This window comes from Larus michahellis, chromosome 1, assembly GCF_964199755.1.
Source record: "Larus michahellis chromosome 1, bLarMic1.1, whole genome shotgun sequence".
In the NCBI taxonomy this organism is placed as follows: domain Eukaryota; kingdom Metazoa; phylum Chordata; class Aves; order Charadriiformes; family Laridae; genus Larus; species Larus michahellis.
The window spans coordinates 222,146,402-222,168,998 of NC_133896.1; the positions used below are offsets into that span (position 1 = coordinate 222,146,402).

Genomic DNA, 22,597 nt, shown 5'->3' on the forward strand with positions numbered 1-22,597 from the left:
GTCTGATAAATGCCCAGTCCATTTTTAAATCCTGCCGGGCTCTTCGCTATAGAGATACTCTCTGACAGTGCCATCAACAGATGAAAGAGCATTTCCTTTAGCCACTGTAAATCTGACAAAAATTCACTAAAGGAATTAAACAGCGTAACTGCTAAATGCAAGATACTGAATAAACACCTCTTTAGTTTGCATGATGGCTTCTTAGGCTACATGGCGAGAATTACTGACCAGTGGACTGATCGTCCGTACCACCTGGCGTGGCCTGGAAATTATCTCTGTTGGTGCGCATTTATTCACCTGGAACTCTGGGTCCACACTGTGGAGACCCCGGAGATCCAGTTTTGCTCCATTGGGATGCAAGTTAACTGTACTAGCTAATTCGTGATCTTGATAGTATCAAATCTGCCTGCAGTTACTCTTCATTTGAAGTTTCCTTTGCTGCTTCTTGAGCGGAAAAGGTAACTACTCTTGTTATTCCAGCTGAATGCCCTGATTTTTCCCCAGTGATGTGTGTGCTCACTTTAGATAGCAAGTAGAATGTCTATGATGTGTAGTCAGTATAGTACACATGACTACAGGAGAAAGAAGTCATGGTTTGGCAGCAAATGGGAACACTTTTGTCTTTTTTTTATTTATTTTTAGATCATTACTAGTTTGCAGCTTGAAGCGAAGAACCTCAAAGTCAGTACCAAATGCGTTTCTTACAAATGCCTTAAAAATGCATACTATATATATAGGTAGGTATACAGAAATTTGGCAGCCATATGGGATTTTCACACACCTGTCAGTGAAGTGGGAAAGTTCGAATGTGAAATCTCACATTCTGCACCAAAATGCACGGACAGAGCCCCGAGGCCATGGGTCGTGCGATGAGCGCATCCATTCACCGAGAAGGCAGCAGCTTTACAGGGCACCACACCGCTGGATGTTATGGCAGTATCAGCCATGGAATATTTCCCAAGCAGAGGTAACAGGGAAGCCAGGCTAGGTAAATAAAAATGGCAAGTAAGCATGAAATGGGGTAGTAATGTTTTGTGGCTCTTGTGTAATACTGCAGGCTGTGGTTTATGCATGCCACCTACACACAGCTATGAAATATCTCGGTGTCTTACGTTATTGTGATACTGGTCGGTTTTACAAACCTGTACCTCAGTACCTGGCAGCTGAATTTTAAGGTGAACGTTATGTTGGTCAAGGAGATTCAACCAAGCGTTGCTTACGTCTTGAATCACACCGCACCAAATCATTATAAGGCAGTGTCATGTTTACACAGATCATTGGGAAGCCTCTTCAGACATGAATGGTTTTGCGAAAACAAAGAGGAAAATAGATGCCATTTAGGGCATTCTGGCACATATGGTTTGAAACCTGTCTTTTATGAAAAATAGGTCATAAAACCCTAATTAGCGCACAAGACAACAAATTTGTGCTTGGGCCACCCTAGAGAACCTCCATCATTTGCAAGTGAAATGTGTAAACCCATGAGAATAGAATTTGGCTCTATGAGGCAAAATCCAGCGGCACAGATATTTTTTGCTGCTTCTGAGTGAGCCAGGGTCTGTCATTCGGAATATTTTTCTGCCCATATTGGATTATTCCCAGTCAGCATCGCTGGAGAATCCAATTATTGGATCTCAGCTGCCCTTTCCTCTGAGAAAGGCAGAGACATCAAAACCATTACTCTGATTAAGTCTCGATACGTCTCCCCTACATTCTGCCACCCAACGATATACAGCTTCTCTTTCATACAAGCCACTGTAGTAGGAGCCAGTAGCGCGTGCAGAAACACCGCTTGTGCCTCTAGTCTCAAGTGAATATTTTCTTGGATAGTGAAGGTGCTGAGCACAGAGACAAATGAGGAATGCGGGGCCGGGGGGACAAGCAGCTGAAGACGGGAGGAAAGGGATATATATATATATATAGGACTTGCCTTTGCTATGCATGAAATGCAACACCCTGTTCCCACATCGTGACGCACATCAGTCGGTCCAGATGGTGAGAAGGGTTGGGTTTCTGCCTGGGGCTGCCGGCGCAGCCTTCATTTGCATTCCTCAGCCCAGTTGTTCGTGGAAAAGCATCCGGGTGGTGCGCAGCCACTCACACAACTGCGCGCACCTTCCCGAGCACAACCTTTCGGCGTGGTACCAAACGCTGGGAGACGTTTATGGGCACGGGGGAATGAAAGGAGCTGGATCGAGTTCAGGTTCCAAATGGAGCCCTCTGAGGGTTGTCACCAGAAATAGAAAATCATCCTGAATAAAGCATTCATTCACGCTCGGCTCTCGCACAAGTAGCCTTGGGTTTGTGTAAAACACATGCAAAATTCCTGGAGCTCAGTTCTGAAAGAGCAACTTCTGCTCCATCGTAAGAGACGTCCCAAACAAACCCCTTTCCAGTGACTGATCCCTGGCTGTGGATTACCATTACCATAACCAGTTTTGCTTGGTAGGGGCTAATTGTGAGTGTTAATTTGTGGCACGTGCAACAATTGTGATTGCTATTGCTGTGATTAATCCCATTTGAAAGTATTTAGTTTAATTGATTGCATTAATGGGTCTAGGTTTTATCGGTTTGGTTTGTTACTTTGTATCTGTACATCTACTTTAAAAACAATGCGAGCATATGGAAAAAAGGAAGCATTAGAAAAGCGGAGAGCATTACAAAGACACATTTATAACTTAGAGGACGTTCTTGTGAAGCTATCAGCATTTTTTAAGAGGCTTTTAAAATGTACACATAATTCCACCTAACAAGTATATTGCTTTTAACAGTTCATTCTGCCTGCAGTAATGCTTTTAGGTTATTCTTGCTAATGTCCATGGAATTTGCCTGAATAATTTCCATTCATGATAGTGGAAGTCCCGAAGTGCCTGTTACTCCCTAAACAGGAACTGTGTCTTTAAGAAGGGAAGATTTTATGAAGATCTGGAAAAAAAAAAAAACAAACCATGAAAATTGTATCTGGAGGAGATTGAAGCTGCATTTACCACTGAATTAAGAAATGTTTAAGTGAAGAATTCATATGGGTAGATGGTTTCTCCTCCGAGTTTTGCTTCTCCCCTGTAGCGCAGTTGATCATTCCACCTTAACAAGGTGCAGTGATTGACAGGTAGAGATGTGGCAGGGAGCAGAAGGTGGGAGTGTGCTCTATTGGTTTGTGCTTGTACATCCTGAGCACCAATTACTGTCACCGCTGCCAGCGCTGATGTGTTTATCAGGATGAGTTATAGCGGAATGTATGTACACAGGCAGCGTGTATGCTGGATGACCACCCCCTGTGATGTAAAATATGAGAGTCTGGGAGCTACCGTTTTATAATTCATCAGGTTCAGCAACCGAATGTTGTTGGTTGGCTTAGTTATAAAGGCAAGTGTGAACTGAACAGCAGACAGGAGCATCTCGCATTAAGAGTCCTGCGAAGCTGCATTTGGTGACTGGGCTCTGCTTTTGTCCAAGTGAATTCAGCCCTCGGTGAGTGACGGGGTTCTGTTGAGCTAAAGCTGTTATTATATAAGCTGGGGAAACCTGCCTGCTAGTTTTACGTGTATTTTGCTGCTGGAAGTCCTTGTCTGTGGTTTGTTTTTAGATTTTGCAATATTTTCGGTCGTGTACGTTACTGGCACAAAATGAGATGAAAAGAAAAATGCAATGATGAATTATTCACCACAGTGCTGCGAGGATCCCTTTGCTAGCTGAAGTTACTTTCCTTTGGTGAGCATGTTGGGGGGGTTCAAAGAAGCTACAAACCAGCAAATCTACCTGTCGTTAAATTGCTTTTATTAGCGGTTAAAGAGAGTGATAGCTGTGGCTTTTGTAACAAGGGGAAGAAAAAGAAAATGCTAAAATCAGAAGCATTTACAAATTCTTTGCCTTTATGTACATGTGGCTTTTCAGATGCAGCATTAAATCTTTTGTGTGCAGCGAGGGGCTGCAAAGAATTTACACTGTAGAGCTTTTTAATTGGATAATCAGTAAAATGGTAGCCTCTCTCTGTTTTTGTGGTAATATGCTTAGTATCACATTAAAATGAATGATTCCCCATCTTGCATAACAACAGTGCTGAAATACGTGTAAGATGAAAGGCAAAGGGAGACTTTGAAGCAAACTGTAAGAAACATGATATAGCACAGCTAGGCAGGGAGAGGTATATTTCCTATAACGTATGTGTTACTTTTTAAATTTCTCCAGGTCTAGATTCTTTGCTGTAATTATCACTTGCTTCATTACGACCTCTATATCTTTTCAAGCACGCTCCCTTAATATCTGTCCACGTTATCTTGCCAGTAACCTTTAAAGATCAGTAAGCCAGCAATTTTTTTTGCTGTTGCTTTAAGCAGAAAGGAAATGAAAAGCAGAGTTTACGAAACTGAAGTATTGGCATTGCCGTACAATACCTGTATCCCTCCTCAGGAGAGGCAGGGGGTCATGAGTGGCAATTTTACTTTTCCTTTTATCAGTAGCAGTGTCGGTAAAGGGGCAGTCGTTGCTCCTGTCTCTCGGTGCCTGTTCTTTATTTCCTTTTCTCCGTGGGTTGGAGAGGCGAGTTTGTTTTATCAAAATATCAAGAGGGCTTGGCAGAAGAGCACCTGTTGTCTTATTGCTGTAGTATTAATAATCGGAGAGAGACACTCTCTTCCAGAGACCTCTCAGCCGCTATCAGTCTGAACTGCTTACTCTGTAGTGAATTCAACTCGAATCGTGACTTCTCATTTGGAAATCATCTATTCCGTGAGTTATATGTGAAGCATCGGAGCTGCAGGACAGATACTGTTTTAATTAATAAGGTGTCTCATTTTAGCATCATTTTTTATTTAAAGAGGAAGGCTACTGGCAAAGTGGCCTTTGCCACAGGCTTCCTTTGCAGAACAGATTTGCACTTACTCTTTATAAATCATCAATTTGAAAAAAATCAGAATTTGTTAAGAACATCATTTCCTGGCAGCCTAACAGACTAGAGCCTATTTCTAGGAAAGATTATATACCTTTGTCAGCAGTGCTTTATTTAAGAGTATTTCGCTGCTTTTTAAGCATTCAGATCTATTTTCAGTGACCCCTGTGCTAGCAAATGAGATTTCTTGAAGTGTGAGCTTCTGGCTTTGCAAGTTCTCCTCCTTTCAGAAATCTGTGATTTTGCATCCATCTGTCTAGGCGTTTATACTGCATGCATCACGATGGTGTAATCTCGGCGAGCTGAACATTAACCATGTAAATGTATGTACTGTAGCTGAGGAAGTATAAATTAGGACAGGAAAAGCAACCCTAAAAGGAGAAAGTTATGATATGGGCATATGGCTCTTGCGGGCACCAGAGCTCCAGGCTCACTATTTGTTATAACACAACAAATTAAGCTACCGAGCAGTTCGGTCTGCAAGGCAGTGGGACGGAGGCTTGGGCACAGAGGAGACCAGCTTCTTGAAGTTCGGTCCAGACAGGACCGAGGCCAACCAAATGGAAAATAGCCGGAGGATGTGGCAAAAGTCACTTTTTATCCCGGGTGCGTGCCTACTGCTCCTTTGCGGTCATAGTCCGGGAGTGTTGCTGAAGGAAAAAGACCAGTGACTAGGAATTGTATTTTAAATCCTCTCTGGTCTGGAGAGGACGGTTGTTTTATCTGGGCATGAGTTTGCTACTGTGATCCATGCCTCCCACCTGGCAGCAAGCGAGGGCAGTGCTCTCCATGGAGCGCCGTGCCTTAAATCCCCTTAGTCACCGGGGCTGGTCCAGGTAACAGCCGACTGTGTGGTTAGTGGTACGTCCTGCTGGAAACGCTCTACACCACGACTCCAAGAAGCACGTTGGCTTCCAGGTCATCTCTGAATAGAGATAATTTTTTAGGGTTGGTGCACAGCACTCTCAGGCAGCAGAAATCTGCTCTCCAAGAGGAATCTTTCTCAGCTTTTGCCTTTTGGTTACAGCTGAAACCAGCCAAGGCACCTACGTTCAGATTATCTTTCATATAAAATATAGATGCCTGGGGGAAAACATCTTGGAAAAAAGTCTTTCGCTTTGGAATTGATCTTTTTTTCTTTGGTCTGAAATACCTCGGGTCTACTGGCCTTCAGGTTTGCTGTGAAGTCCCATAGCAGCTGATGGTCAACATTTTTGGTGGATGGATGTTGGGTGTTGGATATATAGGGTGTTGGATAACCCAGCATTACTCTTTGGAGAGTTATTTTTCAGTTCGCAGTAAATATAGATAATGTGGGCCTGTGTAGTTGTGCAACTGTGCTTTTTGTCTGCGCCAAAAGTGGCCGGAGATCGCAGCAGCAGTGTGGAAACTCACATTTCTGTGTCTTCAACACCTCTATTTTCCTCTCTCAAGCACACGTGTGCACAAACAAACTATATTTTTAAACAAAGGAATAAATTTATAATACTGAGTCTCGAGTACAGACAGCTCTAGTGCATAGAGTTGAAAACTACTAACCGTATATTAAGTCTCTTCCAAGTTCTTATTGAGGAGATGGATAAAGTGACGTTGCATGCTATTTTGCAGCATTGTCAGGTTTGAATTCAGTAGTCGTGGCAGGTGTGAAACAAAGCTGTGCAGACACCGGCAATCATAGTGATGTGCTTTCAGGCAGAAGCCCTTCAGTGGAAAAGTGGGTTGGGACGATAGGTTAGACATGTTGTATCCTCAGTGTTGGGAATAGCCAGCGTAACTTATGGCAGGGAAGAGGCAGAACACAGTAAAAGATGATAATGTGTCAATGAAAAACAGCGGGGTTTTTTTGTACATACAGATAGATAGGCAGAGAAACGACGTTTTAAAGGATTATCAAGCACTCAGTGCACGAAAGGAGCAAGTTTGGCAACGGGAGCAGAGAGCGAGCGTGTTTATAAACACAACATGCTCTTTGATGTTGGTCTGTTCTTTGTGTTGGGAGTGAAATACGTGCAAAGGCCCAATCCTGCAGAAGAGATTTTTTTTAGATCTTGTATGATTGTACAAGCAGGAGAGGATATTCAAGTTATAAAAACAATGAAAGATTCACTTGTAAGCAAAATACATCTCATAAATGCTAAGTTTAATTTGTTTGGGGATGCAATTGCTTGGTTTTTTTAGTGGCTCTCAGTGTCTTGGCATCTGGATGCATTATGCTAAAGTTAAAAAAAAAAACAGAAAAAAAGAAAAAGGAGCTTTTAGTGTAAGTGGTCTTTGTTGTGGAAAAAAAAAAAATAATAAAAGCAAGGTGTATAACCCCTGCCCTTTCCTTTCTGGCAGAAGGTTAAAATCACAAGCAGATCCGCCGGTCCTTGGAAGCTCCCAGGTGAGGAGGGTGTGCTCCTGGGTAACAGAGCTGGTTCTGGAGAATTCAGCACCAGAAATCAGTGGGAGCCAGATGTCAATGAAATACAGTGATGCAAATGCTCTGCTTTCTGTGTGGCATTTGGTGTAGTCTGGATGATGAACAACGTGAGCAGTATCGGTCAAGGGTCCTTTTAAGAGACCAGCTGCTCATGTCAGCTTTGGATGGGGTTTCTCCATGTTTTCAGAGGGTGTTGCGAGGTCAGAACGGTGCTGCTTGCTATAGCTGCGTCTCCACCACAGAATGGTTACAACCTATGGAGAAGCTGCCCATAAACAGAGGTGTAGGATTCAACTCCCATCCTGGATCAGCTCTACTAAAGGCCCTACAGCTTTGAATTCTGCAGGCAAGTATTAGATACATATCCCAAGAATGAGCTGCACTGGAAGTCACTGTGCGTTGCTCTAGATGAACACTTTTAATCTTTTCCATATCATGACCATGTGTAGAAGCAAAAAATTCTGTGGAGATCCTTTTATATAGCCCTACGTGAAAGTGGCTGTAATCCCATCAGATTGCAGGCTGAAAGCGCGCCTAAATACGCGCTACTCCTCTGGTCCTCAGTTTTCTGTCTTGCCTGGAATCATCAAAGATGGAAGATGTTTGCCACCCATTTGCCAGTATGCAAACAGGAGTGATGCTCATCTGCGGCAGATTCATTCGTTGCCTGAACAGCAATGGTGTGCTATCTTCTCTCCTCCGCAAGCTTCAGGTTATTAGTTGGTGGCCTGAAGCTTAATATTAATATACAGGGGTTTTATTTTGTACTACAGGGAAATGCTTATGGCATTACCATATTTCTACTTGGGAATTACGAATGCGCTCCCTCAAAAGCCAGCCTGATAAAACTGCAGCCGGAGTCCTCATTCCCAGAATACTTTCTTGGTGTTGGCAGAAATCTCCCACCACGTTAGCCAGGCGGGAGCGTAAGCCGGATTGACAATGGTTTTTAAATCCTGAGAGTTAGTGTCATCTTTACATCCTGAGAGCTAATGTCATCTTTACATCGCACTGCTGGGTGCGTTGCGTTCGAAGAACCTGTAAAGTGACAGAGTGGGATGTGGCAGAGTGTGTCCCTTCTGATTCACGACTGTACTCTCGATGCGATGTTTCTTGTTTGGAAGAGAACAGAAACCCACCACTCTGTAAGCATGATTTACAACACTATTTGTGCTAGGTTTTAAAGAAAGAGATTGGTGCACTGGCATTTGAGCTAAGCAGATGCTAATTTAAGAACCCGCTATTATCCCTTTTTTTGTGTTGTGGTAATAACCTTTAACATTATGAAATAATAAAGAACTGATTGAACTGTGCTGTGTGCAGCCACATGCTGAAACTGAACGAGTCAACTAGCCAGGCAGACTGCAATCAGTTCACTTTGTTGTTGTTTTTTTTCTTTTATAGCAATTTATTTCCATATTTTATGAAAATTGTACTCTCAGAAGCATTTTCTCTACGTTCAGTAATGTGTACAATGAGTAGAAAAAACTTTCAGAACAGCTAGCAATACTCAGGAGCAAATGTTTCTACCTAGCAGTGTCTAAGAAAAGTAATGAAAGTATTACTCACTAAAGAAAATCTCTACTTTCTTTCAAAAAACATACTCGTAGCTGTTTGAAGGAGGCATAGACATAGATATCATCAACCTCAGTATACGCTACCTTTTCATCTAAATGGTATTTTACTCTCTCTGTATTTATTTATAGTAGTTAATCTCAGTTTGTCTATCTGTGTCTTCCACCACTAAAATATTCCTTGAGGAAGGAATCTGTTATCCCAGATGGAAAACTGGGAATGGGCAAAATTGTTATCTGCTTAATAATAGTCCTGTGGACTATCCTTGCCTTCCTCGGGTGGGTGCTGCTGGTAGACGTTGCACAGCGAGATGACGGTGTACGCTGGCTGCCGCTGCCTTTGGCTTGGGCTGTAGTTCAGAAACTCAAAGTAAAATTATTAGTAGGTGGCATTTGGTGAAACTCAGCCGTAGCAGCAGTGGCCTGTATTTCTCCTCTTTGAGGTACAACCACAAGAGTTAAATACTTCAGTGAAACACACCCATCCAACAGAGACCCAGGTTTCAGAGGAGAGAGAGAACAGCACTCCTACATCAAAACAGACTTTCCAGGCATGGAATTACTTTCATTTCACAATATTTTGCAATTTGTCAGTTAAAAACCCCTAATATTTTCTGCAGATGTTCTAAAATGTTCTTGTTTGAATTAAAGAATTTTTTTTCAGCAATACGAAATGTAATTTGAATGTTTCCTGTTCATGTTTGGTTTCTTCTATTCCGGTACAAATTTTATCATCTTTGACTTTTGATGGTAGACTGATCTAGTTTTACAAGATTCTTGAAACAATTTTGTGGAGATACGATATGTTTACAGTAGCAATTACATATTGGCCTGTGTAAGTTTAAGTGGTGCAAATATTTTGCACTCGAATACTTTCCTTTATTTTTACTGTTTCATTTCTTGCGACTCACACCTGACTGCTGAAATGACAACACTCATAGTCAGCTTTTGCCTGTCTTTTCAGGACTGTAAAAAAATTCTGCTTTGTTTTTATTAAATTCATTTCGGTGCATGGGTATTGAATGGTAGCGATATGAAAAAGCAAAAGTAGAAGGGCTGGAGGGCAGAGAGTAGGTAGGACCGCATATTTTTATGCATTTTCTAGTGGAATTACTGTGAAGCACATACGTAAATTTTAATTCAGGTTTATCTACCATTCATAAATTTGTCTGGCTTTTGCCCTACACTATTCATAAATCTTAAAATCCAATATTTTACTTCAATTGTTTGAGATATTTAACATGAAGCGTGAGTCAGTGACTGACCAAAGAAGCACCTAAACTTATGAAGATTGAAACGCTGACATTTTTTTGTTTCCGTTTATTTTTGGTACGCTTGGTTAATAGAGGAAGAAACAAGCTTAGGCTGTAGATGTCGTCTGTCGGCCTGTCAACTAATTCTAACAAAAATGTTTGATCAAGAATTAATGGTTTGTGTTTATCATGGGAGGTAATTTTAAGATTTGAAACATGGGAAGAAAAATTCCTAAGACTTGTTTTGCTACCTGACATATTTTCTTTTGAATCTATACAACAATAGCGCTTCAGTCTTCTGTCTTTATTTTACACCTTCTTTTAACTCCAGGGTTAGGTTACCTTACCTGAGATCCCAGACCGTTGAATTTTGGTATAGTTAGGAGTTATTTTAGAAGTATACAATGAAGGCAAAATATACCTGATATTTCATGTCAATGTGAGGTTTAAAAATACCAGAAATAAGTCCAGTTTGTTCAGGCCTATATATATAAAAAACTCTTTTTTCCTTATTCCTGCTGTCATTTTTAGATTATATACAAAAATACTTGTAGAAAGGAGAGATCATTATAAAAAAAAAAAAAAAAAACCAAAACATAAGGAGATACTGCTGGAAAAAAAAAAGTATCATTCTACATCGCTGCAAAGCTTTCAGATTTATGGCAGCAGCTTAAAAGCGAAAGTTGCAATTACAACACCTGGAAACATTTGATGAAAACCTTTTAATTGTTGGTTGACAAATTATTTACAGCATTGTTCCTCCCTCTCCTCCCCCTCAACTTTCAATTGTCCCAAACTGTCATTTGAGGCAGGGAGAAAAGAGGGGCAGAAGGGGTAATGTTTGAATATCTGTGCTGAAAAATGGTATCCCTTCTGGCAAATTGAATTTAGATTAAAAATTTGATTTTTCAGTGAAGGAACATATTTAATTTACTGGTTTTCCTGGGAAAAAATAGACGTTAGAGTTTAACATGCAAGTAAATAACTTGAATTCAATTATTAAAGGCACTCGCTCAATTAAGTAATGGAAATTGTAAATGCCTAAGCACTGATCTGGAAACATACAGAACGTGATTCTGATCTTGCTTACACCATTTACATACACCTAAAAATATGCAAGTCAAAGACCAGCCTGAGAACACAAGCGTGGTCAACATCTGCTTTAACCTCTGGTTAACATCTGTGAGAGCTGATTCAGCCATTCGTCCGGTGGATATGCCTCTTGTTGAGTGTGATTCTGGAACAATCTGTATGTTTTTGAGATAAAGTTTTAGTTAAATCAATCTACTCAATCTGCAGATCAAGCACAATTTTAATTTAGCCACTGTTCTGTTCTTTGATTTACTTGCAGCGGTTCTGTAATTGTGACTGACACCCTTGAGGTGGATACCACTGATATATGGTGTTCGTACGGCATTGAGTTTGTGGAATACATCAGGATTCTTTTGGATAGAAAGCAATGTAATTGTAAATTATGTTAGAATGTGCTTTGTAATATCAGCAATTTTTTAAATGAATTGCATAAGCTGTCATATAGATACATAGCGTAAACTGCTACATATAAATAAATTTAATGTTTGATTTTGAGATGCTTTTTTTTAATGAAGCTCTTTCTCTAACAGAGAAACATCTGAGACTTTTTGATACTAATACCCTAAATTTTTGTTTCAAGTTAATATTTTGTAGAGTTGGTTAATGCAGAAAGGAAAGACCATTCGAAATGCTGTCAAACTGTATTTGAGCATGTGAGACACATGACATCTGCCTTTGAAAATGATGCCCCAGGGAATTTCCTCAACATTATTTCTGAAAATGTGAAATGCAGCCACCTTTGCTGATGAAAGGGCAGGAAGCTGAATGCCAAGCATGGCAATATCCAGCGTTCAGGGAAAACCAAATCAAAACAACACTCGCTTTGCAATACAACTGAATAAGCTTGTGGTGCATGTGCAGGATAAATGGGGGTTTAAGTGCTCACCTAAAAGTTCTACAACCAGTAAGCTGCTCACCGTTCGGGGTATTTAATTCACAAAAAATGTAGTGCTTAGTTGATCTTCCCAAGGATTTGTACTTGGACTCCACCAACTCCAGGTATTTCAAATATAGATTCTTAGTCATCATCTCTGGTGCTAAATGCCAGCAATTATAAGGACTGGTTGACTCATTTCTATACTCCGTGAGTTTTTATGGCTGCTATAAAGCTTTGAAAATGCTGACAGACCTGTAGCCATCGTGGGCACTGCCAATATCAGGGTGTTTGATATTAAATATAGACGGATATTAAACCTTCATATTGCTGCACCCAGTTGTTCAACAGCACTGCCACCAGGGAGGATAATGTGAGCCAGGGGACACTAGTTCATCTAAGTGTAATATTTTATTTATTCTAATGATCTTTGCAATCTAAAGGACTGAAGTTGTTAACCATACATTATTATTTTGCCAGTGGGGTTTACTAGCTCTGTATTTCTAAGTAGAAGAGGAGAAAGACGTTTGCTTGTGTATTACATTAGTGTATAACCACGGAAAATTAGACCCCTTGTTTCACAAAATCACAGAACAGTCAAGGCTGGAGGCAGCTGGATCCTCAAGTCCAACATCCCCAGCTCTCACAGTATCAGCAAGAGCAGGTTGCTCTGGGTCATACACGGTCAAATTCTGAATATCTCCACAACCTCTCTGGGCAACCTGTTCCTGTATCCAATCATCCTTAGCATAAAAAAAAGGTTTTTCTCGTGTTTAAATAGAATTTTCTATATTTCAATTTGTGCCCATTGCCTCTTGTCCTTTCACTGGGAACCTCTGAGAACCATCTTCTTCACTCCCCTCCATCGGGAATTTACAATGAAAGCTGGCTGAAACCTTTAATTTATTGCACTAATGTCCGCTGTTGACCAAACCATTCCCTAGTGTTTGGGGCATGACATCCGATATGCCTTAAACCATGGCAAAGAAGGAGGAGCCAGACTTCTCCAAAGACGTGTGAGTCCTTCTCAGTATTCTGAGAACGCTTCTCAAGCTCTTGCCAGATGTTAGGTCCCACTCATTGCTAAATATCATTCTTGTTGTTCAAGATTTGAATTAAACAACACTACTTTTGTACAATATCTTTTCCCCTTTGTTGAGATCTGCCAAATGCTTGCTTAGAATTTAAGTTCACTTTGAAATTCTGGTTGGTAATGAGAATTATAGATTCGTCTGCTATTCATCCTTCTATAGATGGTAATTATTTCTGAAATCTGCCTGCCAGAAATTAAACAGAATCTCATTCAAACAAAAGAAACCTTTCCTTAATTGAGAGACTTGCCTACATGGCACAGAGTATGAAAACAAAAGTGCGCTTTCATAATCTTGAAGCCAGCTTCGGCATTGGGTTGGCTGATTAAAAAAAAATCCTCTATGAATAGGGTATGGCCTATATAAAAGAAGATAAAACCTCAAATTTACTTGCATTTGTTAACGTCCTCTTTAGCAGCCTTTCTACTCCAGAGATTTCCCTTCTTTCCTTTCAGCGTAAGTTGTTCTCATTAAGCTCTGTGATTACAAACAAGGCTTAGCGGTATTAAATGACTAGATATTTTTATGGCCAAATGGGATTACTTCGATAATTGGCTCTGATCTGTTGCAGAGCTTGTTCTCCCATACTTGCTGCGTCAAGCCTTGTAACATGATAGAAGTACCATCCAACTGACATTTCCCAGGTCCTTTGATCCTGGATCTCTTCAGAAGTTTAGTTTCTTTTCAGCTGTAGGCAGCATGTCACAGCCCCTCCAGAATTTTTTATTTCTTCTGGCGTTGTCCATGTTGATGCCTTCGAAACTTTGTAGTGAAATTGTGATGAAGAATGACAAGGCTTAAAACTGGGACATCACCATAGTGTTTCTTGCCTCCCTTTCTTTCCCAGGTCCTCAGCTCAGCCATCACGTAGCCAGGCCAGGTTCCGCTCTTAAGTCAGCACTCTGAGTTAAGAATCTGTGGCAGATCAAGAATAAGAGAGGTCGACAGACGCCTCCAGCACTGAAATTACAGACTGACAGCATGGTGTCATCCACCAGAAATCATGGCATTTCAGATCCATGTATCCTGGTGCTTGCAATGACCAATCCCTATGATAAAGAGTGTCTGACCTGTGGTAGACAGACCAGTCAAAACCTCAAAGTGGTCAAAACCAAATAAAAACTTAATAGTTTCTTTCTCTTATTGTGGACACATACTGTCTTATGGAACAGAAAGGTCTGGTGCCGGCATAGTTGGTTTGCATCTACAGGTCTGAGGAGATGCAGACTTCAGAATTATCCCGCATCTTTGTTCTCCTCAAACCTGAAGCCAACACAAGACTTTCTTGTGCCTCAAAGGGAAGGAGTGTTGCTATGTCCACCCAGACGTGTAACGATTTATCTTCTCTTACCCACTGTGTTGATAAGGCTACCCCACTGCTATCTAAACACTTGAAATTAACTCTTGAAATGTAAAAGTTCAGATGTTGCCCTGATGATGTTCCCATTTATTTCTTTGGAAAGACTGGCAAACACTGACTCAGGCTTGATGCTATTTATTTAATGTGGGATTCTCTGATGATGCATTAAAGTGGATACTCGAGGGAAAGGGAAGATCAGGTTCCCTATAATACTCTGGAACATATTAATAAAACTCTGAGATGGTCCCAGAAAGCAGATATGTGCAGAAACTCAGGCCTTGCTGTCCCTGCAATCTGACCGAGGACAACATTCTCCTTCCTTCCAAATACGGCGCTTCATGTAACTCCAAACAGTACAGCCCACCTTGGCCTCGTTCTTACAACGGCTGTTCACAGTCACAGGGTACAAAGATTTTCTTTGATATATCAAAATTAACCAGAAATGCAGGACTTAGGGAGTTTAGCAATTGTTTATGATATCCGTATCCCCAGAGGCATTCTCTGTAACATTGAGAAGAGAATGCTTCTGTATTTGGAAATCCCAAGGATGATGAATTCATTAGAAAGTCGGGATTAGCCAGTGACAATAAAAACACCACTCGGTATGCCAGGAATACTTCAGAGGCTTTGAAAGCTTTACTTGACCAAAATATATTCACTAGAGTCTTTTCTGCAATGACGAAAAGGTGCAACGGAGCTAATTCTCATAAAACCTTGAATAATCTGTGTACGTTTTCAACTGGCATTATTTTATGTATATATGTTTTGTAAGTATATATATTGATGTATAATATAGATGCCAGACCGTGTATTTTTGTAGCAGCTTGCCAGGCTGGGGGCTAATGCATGCGTTCTACTTCTGTGCCTGCGCCGTGATTTATTTGGAGGAGGGCATGTTTATGGCAGCGCTCCTCTTAACTAGCCAGTGGGTATAGTCCTGCCAAGTTCTGCTGTCAGTCTGTCGGTAAAAATAATGTCAGTGGTAATCAGTCATGCCCACTTTCATCCCTCCTGCCTTCTTTGCTCTTGGGGGTGGCCACTGTTAGGTGATGCACGCTGCCAGTTTAGCTCCTGTCTTACAGAAAAGGGATTTTCCCTTAGCACTCTCCTTTAGGAGGATGTGACCGTTGCCCACACTGCTCTAAATCTCCTACAGGAAAGGGCTACCGAGATGATTAAGGGACTGGAACACCTCCCTTATGAAGAAAGGCTGAGGGATTTGGGTCTTTCTAGTCTGGAAAAAAGACAACAGAGGGGGGATCTGATCAACGCTTATAAATACTGAAAGGGTGGGTGTCAGGAGGATGGGGCCAGGCTTTTTTTCGATGGTGCCCGGGGATCGGATAAGAGGAAATGGGCACAAACTTGACCATAGGCAGTTCCACCTCAACATGAGGAGGAACTTCTTTGCTGTGAGGGTGGCAGAGCCCTGGCACAGGCTGCCCAGAGAGGTGGTGGAGTCTCCGTCTCTGGAGACATCCCAACCCCGCCTGGAGGCGTTCCTGTGCCACCTGTTCTGGGTGACCCTGCTCTGGCAGGGGGTGGGACTGGGTGATCTCCAGAGGGCCCTTCCCACCCCTGCCATTCTGTGATTCTGTAATAAATAAAATATTATAAAAAAACCCCAAAATTAAGAAAAGGCTACCTCACAAGCAGCCAACCGTTTGGACAACTGTCATGCCCAGCCTGGCATTTCCTGCTGCTCGTGCTGTGGATGGCTCAGCCAGCCGGGGCTGCAGCCCCCGGAGGGTAATGGGGGAAGACATGTAAAGGTCGTTGTGATTATAGTGAAGGAGATACTTTAAAGCAGAACCCAAATATAAAGTCTCGTAGAGGTTGGCATGCAAATTAAAATGTAAATAAGCTTGACAAGCTTTCCAGCAAGATATCAAACTGCCAAAGGGCAATTCCGCCTTCTCCAGGCTCTTTCTGCCCTTCATGAGCGTTGACACAGCTGCTTCCTCGGCCAGCAGCAATAGTAACCTCTGGGGGAAGGAGAGATATGAAAGGCAGAGTGATCCTTAGCAGCTGTCACATTTGCAATGGTTGCTCTTCAGAGTATTTCATAAGCCCTTTTTTTCAGTCTACTTGCCTTAGAAATTTAGGTTACACAATCACTCTAAACGAATAAACAAAAAGATGCGTATGTACACACACAAGCATCGGCGACAGTCTTGAAGCTATGAAATTCTTACAAGCTTCGTGAAAAGAGGGTGAGAGACTATTCCAGGTTTTTGGCATAATTAGATAGCAAAGAAATTGAGAGAGATGAGGGGAGAAAAGAGAGAGAGAGAGTCACTGGCATAGGTCATTCATTGAATTGTATTTAAACTGTAGCAGAAACTAGAAAAGGTCGACAAGGGTGAGACAGGCTTTTGAAAATGAAGGAGCTGAGGCAGAAGTCACAAGGTAAGAAGTCTTATAAAATAGATTCACCTCCAGCATCCTGGTGTCAGAGAGATATGTAATTATTGTTATTATTGCTTTGAGAAGTCTGCTTTGATTTGGTCTCTCTTTTCTTTCCTCCCCCTCCCTAGAGATTTAATTCATTTTGTTTTAACATCTGGCCAAAATTCATTTGCATATACTTAAAAATATACATACACTTAACCAGCCATCCCCTTGGCGTCCCTTCCCACCCTCTGAGGGCCGCTGCCCTCCCGTACTGGTGCCCTCCAGAGCAGCCCCTTGGCGTGCCCTGCACGGCCACGCCAGCTGCCTGGCAAACCCCTACAAAGCTGATTTTTGTTTCCCTTTGTCAGTGCGCGATACTCGCTGCCTGTTGGGATGCTTTTAGAGGCTTCCTGAGCCAGCCATCTCAAAAACAGGAACGGTTTGCTGCAGTAGCAGTGTCTGCTAATGTCTCATTACAATCAATTTAAATGCTTCAGTTCCACTGAGAGCTAATAACACATGAAAGTCAAAGTAGGCTCGTAATTTCAGAGACACGTATTTTTTTGTAGTGAACTGAACTACTATGCCCTGTTGAAAGCTTGACTATAAAAGACTTTAAAACTGTGTTTGTAGTGTCATTAGGACCTCGTCTTATGTACCTTCTAAGCTTGGAACAGTAAGACGTTCTCAGCTTTCAGTTTACCTTCGATAAAACAACAGAGCTTTATTTATTGTCCTTTGGAATTTTGCAGATTTACAATACTTATTTAATAGTATTAAAAAATTAAAACATCTAAACCAAAGTGACCTGCCTAGTTTTCAGCAAGATTCACATTACATTTCATAGAAAAGAAAGTTTGTTTCTGTGCCCTTTATTCACTTCATCTTTTCCACTCCTAAATCAGCCTCTCAGCTTGATTGTCTTTCAGCTAAATGGCCTCGTGAAATGCAAAGTTAAAGTAATGATAGCAAATTGCACCTGAAATCATCATGGGCCGCTCTTCAGGTGGACGTCTGCTGTGAGAAAGGAGACTAATTGAACCCAACGAGCTCAATACCTGGCGGAAGTTAGGGAAACAGGAAAAAAAAAAAAAAAAACAACAAACAAATACCCAGATGCATATGGAGAAAGGAAAATCAAATTTACCTGTTCTTCAAAAAAAACTCATGACCTGGCCAGATCTGGAATAGGTAGGACACTGAAGGCTTTGGGGGAAAAAAACAAAAGAGCAGTTAGGCTGAAGTAAGGCAAGAGAAAGTATGCTTATGTATTCTTTAAACACTATTTTAACAGGTAATTTTAGAGGCACAGTGGAGAGGGGGGACAGGTAATGGAAAGGAGGAAAGAAGGAAAGCGATGCAGCGTTTAACCACTCCAGCTGGGCAAAGAACAGGCACGGAGAATATCAACATATGCCGGGCAGTTTGCAAGCGAAGAAACCCAGAGTGGTTTCTCCCCAGCCCACGGCACGCTGGGGGCTGTGGGAGGTGCAGGGGGGACGCCCGGCTTTCACCGAGCCTCCAGTGGGGTTATGGATGGGCCCGGGGAGCAGCAAAGGGGATGGAGGAGATGGGGAGCCTGAAGCTTTGGGGCTTTCCTTGCTCTGCAGGGGCTGCGCTGTTGAGATGACCTCTCCTCTACCTAATTGTACCCGGCTCCTTACCACAGCTCACTGACCCCGCTGTTATGCTCATTAAAAACAGGGCTAATCTTTAACTCTAATCCCAATTGACGGCGTAGCCCCAGAGGAGAACTGACGGGGCAGCGGGGGCAGAGACAGGCAGGCTAATTTTACCATAAAATGCAGTGTTTTGTGAAGTTACATTCTAAGGTTGTAAAAGAAAGGGTCAAGAGAGGGGGAAATCTGGGCTTTGATTTGTTATGGGGACAGAAAGGACACGGCACAGACAAAAACCCTGCTGTTACTGGCACGGACAAGGAAGGTTGGTCCACCAGGCTCGTCCTGCACTCGGTGGAGAGAGAAGGTCCTCTGAAGGATGGCGGCCCTGAACGGAGCTGTGGGTGAGCATCTCTTTAGGGTCCCTAGAAGATTAACCCCCATAGGCTGAAATCAGCCTTTTTGAGTCCCCCGGCATCTGCCCACCTCAAGGTACAGGGTGGGAGGGCAGTGAACAAGGGACCCAGGAGTGGGACTAGATTGTGAGGATCCGGCTGTTTCCCTCCCATTATTGTGGTAGCACGACTGTGCAGGAGGGTGACTAAAGACTGCAGCTTTGAACTTAAGGAGCGACGGTTCTAGATATTCATTAAAAAAACATTCATGTGGGACTGTAGTCCTTTGAAGGAAGGCAAGCTAAGCAAGTTGAAAAAGTTTGGTTTAACGCAGACTGCAGAAGAGAGAGCAAGAAAACCTTAATTAGCCATTCGTAGCATAGCTAGTGACTGTCCAAACAGTGCAAGAATAGTCACAGCTACAAGACAGCTTAGTTCAAGCTGTGAAGCTTAATTTGCCCTATTACACTGGCAGGTGATGACAGAGTTTCTTCAGCCTAATGTTAACAGGGAACAGAAATTGCCTGTCCACTATGAGACATTATTTTTTAGCGGAAGAACAAAAAGTAGCAGGCAAAGAAACCAGTTATCTTCTCTCTTCCTCTCCCTTAGCACTGAGCCACCCCCTGATTTGGCTTGACTTCAGCCATGTTCTCTCTCTGTCCTCCAGGTAGTGGTTTTTTATTATTTTCCAATCTTGCCTATGACTAAGACTAAGAAGGGGAAAGTGCAAGTCTCTGAGTTTTCCTGCAGTCTCTTGTACTTAAGGTTTTGTGCGTGAAAGAATTTTATCTTCTTTCTTGTGTGTATATGGCACCATGCTTTGCCCTAGAAGTCAAACATAATCCTCTCAAAATGAAAAGGTAGCTCATCCTGGAGAACAGTCTGTTCTGAGACTAACCAGCCCCTTGAACAGGCTAAAGAAGCTGCCCAAAACTTTTATTCCATTAATTTCTATGTCTAGGGCTAGTACATTGTTTATTCACTTACGAGTGAGTTTCACAATAAATTTATCCAAAGAAGACAGAGAACTATCACAAGTGAAAGCTAAGATGGGTTTACGTGACATTTTTGAAGCTTCGGTGCTCTGTGTAAGTCAACAGGAAAATTGTTATTCCACAAAATGCCACTGCAGCCAGATTGGTTTGGGCATCACTGATCTTGTGTGAATTAGCGCAAATTAATTTTCACATTAACCTGCTTACAGCCACGAACACTGCACTAGGTTCTAGGGGATTCAGTTAATTACAATAATAATACTTTTGTGCTAATTACAGGGACACACCAAAAAGGTTTCTGTAGCAATATTAACCCATTTTACAGCATGTAGGCCATTGGCAGTAATGAGCTTCACCTGTCCCAATTGGTACACAGTAATTTTCTTTAAGGTCTCATTTCTGACTTTTTCAAAAGGTTTTCACTTGCAAAGCCATCCCTGCTTGCCTGTTCAGCTGTCTTCCCCTTTTTTGTAATCTTACTATAGTGTCAGTTCTGAAATATTCCAGTTTGTCATATTGTTTTCTCGTATTCGTTGTGCACTAGGAGGAATGGTCTTAAAAAGCAGCAAAAAAGCTTCAGATGAGACATTGGGAAAAATGCAGCTGCAGAAAGGAGAGTGAAGCACCAGAGCAGACTGTTTGGGGTGGTCGAAGTGTCTCCATCTCTGGGGATCTCTAAGAACAAATTAGACATCTGTAAAAAGATATAATTGTGACTTACACCCCCTGAGACCTTCCTGCTCCCACATGGCTTTGAGGTTCACAACCTCCCCGCCTCCTCCTCGCTCTGAGAGCTCAGGCTCATGCTCCAGCTGCAAGTTTCTGATGCCTGGCACCCATGCAAGCGTGTGCTGTTTGTCCTTGGAAAACGCTAGGCAGTGCAATTTGATACAGTCCTTGATCATTGCGGTCTAAGCTAAACCATCTCCATTTGTTTTGGAAAGTGCAGCCAGTTGCCCCAACGCAGACAACATTTAGGAACTTGATCGCAAATCCCAGACGATAATGCATTCCCAGGCGATCCCGCCCGAGTCTCTCATTTGATCTGAGTGTCTTTTTCTCTTAGAAGACTGCGTACAGGAAACTTGAGTCATTCTTTATTCTCCAAGAAATTTCTTAAGTGTTTATGGGTTTTGACCATTCCTGTCCAAACTCTCTTTGAAAGCAGTACGGATGTGACATTTATCCATGCTAAATGCTGTTTAATCACAGAAGTGAAGGGATCAACTTGATCCACTGCATTTTCCTACTTGGATCACCCTGGACAGTCACAAGTAATGAAGCAGAAAATCAGCAAGCCTTGGAGAACCTGGCCTTCCAAGGCTGAGCCAAAGTACAGTGTCAACAAAATATTACAGGCCATCACCATTTTTGTCAACAACCTCTTCAGGAAAGGGAAAGCCAGTCTGCAGATGTCAAATAAATCTTAGGGTAAAGCCATAGACTGCAGTCGTGAAAAACTGTCACTGTATTAAAAATTATGATTTCCCCGCTGAAAATGGGTCTAAGAATTTGCCTTTCAAGGGAGCATATGGCTCTGCAGTCCAACTGCTGTCACTAGCTGTAGGCTGGCATCTGTGGGGAAAGTGTGCACCGGGAAATAGCTAACATTTGACACAGCACCTTTTTCTCTCTCTTGTCCCTCTCTCTCTATGTATATATGCATTATAAATATACACACACACATTATATGTAGAGAGATGCAACATATATGGCAGAGATTGTACGTTGTTTTTTTGTGTGTGTGTATGGTTGGACTCGATGATCTCAAAGGTCCTTTCCAACCATGAAGATTCTATGATTCTATATATGCATTGAATTGACTTTCTGTAAGGTACCGTAAAACACTGACAAACCAGTAATACCCACCACTTGAGGATAACAAAGCATTCGCTTACTCCAGAGAACAAGCAGTTGGTCCTTGGGAAAAGCTGTCGAGGTTGTGATTCTTACTCTAGGATGCTTGTCAAAATCATGAAAGAATATAAGAAGCCTGGATATCAGGTGGGAAGTTTTCAGCACTTCCATTTTCTACTAATCTCTAAACTTTGTCCGTAATGTGGCTCACCAGCCCAGCAGGGAGACAGCAGAAGTCTTCTGCTTCCTGTAGGATCTTTTTGGTTTTACCTAAGTCTATGTGTCTGGCACACCTGAGTTGAATGAAATCACTGAAGGTATTGATTTGATGAACACATCGATATGTGGTACACGTTGTCAAATTAACTGTGTATTTTCCGTTCTCACTCAATGGAAAGGCTGTAATACAATAAAATTGTTTATGTGGTACCAGTGACGGGATAGATAATAGCAACGAATATATGAGCATGGGAATTATCACCACTGACACGAGAGCAAAGCTGGAAGATGCTGCTGTGCTGAGGCTCGGCAGACTTGGTTGCTCTGTCACAGAGTACTGGAGAATTGGCACAGGGAGTAGGAAAGGCCTCTCAGATGTCTATTCAACTACAGATAGTCCTTTATCTGGAAAACAATACCTACAAGTGTCCATCAGGAAAGGAGAAAAATTAATTATTTGTATTCAACAGCTCTGGAGATGCGTCAGTCTCTCCTCAGTAGTATGTAGAAGATAGATTAAAACATAGATTTAGAAACAAAATAGGGAGATAAATACAAAAT

At 41.9% G+C, this 22,597-nt stretch overlaps 1 protein-coding gene across 49 annotated transcripts in view; it reads left to right on the forward strand.

The window, feature by feature from the left end:
- DLG2 (discs large MAGUK scaffold protein 2) overlaps nt 1-22,597 on the forward strand; it is a 1,061,709-nt gene that overhangs the window by 925,242 nt on the left and 113,870 nt on the right. Inside the window, exon 1 of one of the 49 annotated variants that reach the window (XM_074572460.1) lies at nt 560-3,471. The exons of 46 other annotated variants lie outside the window; for them this stretch is intronic. The gene's annotated coding sequence lies outside the window, so the exon portion shown is untranslated. Of the gene's footprint in view, nt 1-559; nt 3,472-22,597 lie in introns of those variants that run through there. 2 more of the 49 variants (XM_074572461.1, XM_074572462.1) reach the window with 2 other exon arrangements.